Genomic DNA, 3,746 nt, shown 5'->3' on the forward strand with positions numbered 1-3,746 from the left:
TGATGATGATATACAGCGGCAGTGCTGTAGATTATATGGACAGGCAAATATTGTGGCACGCCAATTTCATATGTGTTCTAAAAAAGTTAAAATATCTCTTTTCAGGGCGTACTGTAGTCCACTGTATACAGCTCATCTATGGTGCAGCTACAGTAAAGCAAAGATAAACAAGAAGTGGCATACAAGGATGCATTTAGAATTTTGATGAAGCGTCCAAGATGGACCAGTGCTAGCCATCTGTGTGTGACGTGTAATGTTCCCACCTTCCACGCTGTGCTGAGGAAGTTTATGTACAGATTTACATGCCAATTAACCGAGTCAAATAATACAATTTAAATACTATAATCAATCCCGCACTTAGGGATACCAGATATTCGTCAAAACTATGGAATCACTGGAACACGCACCTGTACCGGTTTTAATTATTGGGCATTGCAATTTGTAGATTGGTATGTATGTGTGTTTCTTTTGTGATATTTTTGGGGATCAGTTTGTCTATATGTATTTATGTTTGGGTTTGGTCTGATAGCCTTTTGTAAACTGTTGAGTGTACTTTTTTTTTTTATCTGGACCTTGAGTCTGTAAATAAATTAATCAAGCATAACTTTTCACAGTCCTGGGGGTTCTGAGCTTGTTGTCAAGCCAAGCCAGACTTTCCTTTTAAATATCTATATTGATAAAATTAACTTGTTTTTTTTTTTCTTCGTAATTTGCTAAAATTCAAAATTAATACATTTCTCTCTTACAATTTAATGAAATCCCTTCTGGTATTTGGGTCTTTGTCAAAGTATACATTAAATGTACAGAAGACCCCGGTGCTAGTTTATAAATAAGAGCCTCCTGATGACATAAAGTCTGATTATAAGCTTTAATGGCAGGCAGAATCTATGAAATATCTCAGGGTGTTTCTGCAGAAAAAGTTAGACAGACCCATCAACTATCTCCTAAATTTCCAAAATGAACTTATTACCAAGACTTTTGTATCTGTTTAAAACCGTGCCTGTTAATATTCCAGATAAGCAATTTGTGGAGTGGGATAGACCGCCATATCATGTCATACCATATCAAGGTACCTGTCAGTACATGATCCGTCCCGTCGGCTATGGTTAGCTTGGGCAGGTCTTGGAAACGTCGAGTGTAAAACATCGCCATCGTACCGGAAGTACTCACCCACACACTCGAGGGAGCGGAAGTAGAACGGAAGTAGAGTCGTGCAACTATCCAATTGAAAGCTAATAAGACTGCTCTGACAGACAATAGCCCAATTCAAAATATGAGAATTTGGACAACCCATTGGACCAGTTTATATCATTTTTAAAAATGTCTCCAAATAGTGTTTAATGTCAGTTTTTGGTCATTTTTGGTATTCATGGGTTTATTAAGTCAATTCGGCGATGACGTCACATTGGGGAGCAAAGTCTCAGCCTGGCACTAGAACTAGGGCGACTGACTGGGATGTGGAAGAGGTGGAAAGGCCAGCAGCCTTATAGTTACGAACCTGCCAGACGAGAGGGCAAATGAGGAATTGTGAAGATTCGGGGAAGTCTCCTTCATTTATCTCCTTTATTTAGCAACGCAGGAGTACATACAATGACTTTACTTTTTACTGTCAGTGAATAGCACCGAGCGAACGTCAATGTTTTCTTTCTATCTAGTGACAGTGATCATGTTGTTAGTTCAGATAAGTACTGGTACATTTATCTAGATATAGGGATAGAAGGCATCCCCTTGTGTTATTTTTTAGTGTTTACCTCTTCCTCTGGTGAAAACCTGCCACTGAGTTTGGCAGGTGCTTGTGCGGGTGGTGGCGAAGCTGCGGTCGAGAGCGTGTGCTGTAGGGGAGCGAGTGCGTTTCAGCCGCCGGTTGAGCAGCTTGCCCCGCGGTCAGCAGATCTGACGATGCCTAAGTCCGTTTGAGACACTTAAGACAGGATCACGGTCCTCCCGAACCAGCATGCACCTGTATTTTAATTGTTTATCGTAGTTACACTGGTCCAATTGAATACGGCCACGCATCATACAGATGTCCTTTTAAAATTGATTTGCCACATTTCCATTCACAAGACACCGTGAAAACTACAAAGAAAATAAACACATGAAATATAATAAGTCAAATATACTTTCAGTCATTTTACAATCTCTTACACACGTTTCTTTAACTAGACGGGCCCCACAATGTTAGTATCAGAACAGTGCAGAAAGTGCCTTAAATACAATGAAATTACAACAAATATTCAACAAATATTACAAAGCTGAAATACAAAAGCACAATTACCGTGTGCGCCTCTTGGACCGTGCAAATCTTAGTTTAAGCCCGTACATTTTTTCTCTTCAGCCACGTTGGCTCTCGCTGAATACCTTCTTCCCACAATGCAACAGGTGTGGCCATCACTAAACTCTGGTCATTTGACCTTTGATTTCAACATAAGAAATAGCATTTGTAAAAAAGAACAAAATATAAACATATTTTTAATGTAAAACATTTTAGTACAATCAAACATCCCTTTTTAAACTTATTTCTTATACATTTTTATGGTTTTTATTTTTTGTATGAATTCACACATTAAGGGAATAGTCAAAACATATGGACTAACGTGTAATCTTAATAGCACTGTCCCTCAGACAGTTACATTTACATTAGCTTTACCATTATTTTTAGACTGAGTCATGTGAAAGGCTACTTATCCCTAGACAACAAGTTCACTGCATACAGACAGGCTATAAAAACGTCTTATGACAGTATCAAGACAAGTATTACTGTGCGGGATACACAGTAATATTGTAATATGGTTGGTTATGCCTTCCCTCAAAAATATTGAATTATATTATAAGGACGTGGGTTAATAGGAAAGACATGTGTTTTCAGAAAACATTAAAGTTTGATTAAACAAGAATGAACAAAGGGTAAATTAACATATGTTCAATTTATTTGGCACAAAGCGTATAATTATCTAAATAAATTCACATGGAAGTTTTTAAGGAAAGAGCAGGTTGGACCAAAATCAATATTCTACAGATTACGATTATCTGAGAAATTCATAAGAACCATTTCACAGTATACTCAACAGTACAAGTATTTGTACACCCTTGTATCCTTCAAAAGTTTTTTTAAGACTTGTACGAGTTCGTAGTCTGTGATGTTGAAGCATCCACACCAGTCTGGGCTTTTGATGAATCATCGAGCTCAGACTTGGTCTTAAACTGACAATCTGAACTTTATTCCCCTGGTCTGCAGACTGCTCGCCGCAGATGTAGCATGGCTACCACTCAGTAGGGTGACCAGACGACTCCGGTTGAATCCGTCCCCGGAAATGTCCCCGGTTTTCACTGTGACTGACAGACCCCAAATTGGAATTAAAAAAAGAAAATACTGACAAAACGTAGCCGATGGTCGCTCACCCTACACACACAGGCTCAAGGCAGCCAGAGCCAGCGTTGCTCAGAGAGGTTTTAGAAGCCGTATTTTACGATGCTAAAATCACTGATTATTTACATGGAGTCTGGTGGGTTTAGCGAATGCAATTTTGCGGACATTTATGTTTTAAAAAGAATCTTAATCTTTAACAGAAAGGTCGACCTCCTTAGAAATCCTTTCCATAATGTTGTCAGACACTTAGAATTAGGGCTTTCAAATGATTACAATTTTTAATCAAATTAATCAGAATTTACAGTGGATTAATCAGGATTAATCACCATTTGCAATTACACCTGAATCCTAACCATTTTTTTTCTGAAATGCATACCAA

The sequence above is a fragment of the Etheostoma cragini genome, chromosome 21 (assembly GCF_013103735.1).
Source record: "Etheostoma cragini isolate CJK2018 chromosome 21, CSU_Ecrag_1.0, whole genome shotgun sequence".
Classification (NCBI taxonomy): domain Eukaryota; kingdom Metazoa; phylum Chordata; class Actinopteri; order Perciformes; family Percidae; genus Etheostoma; species Etheostoma cragini.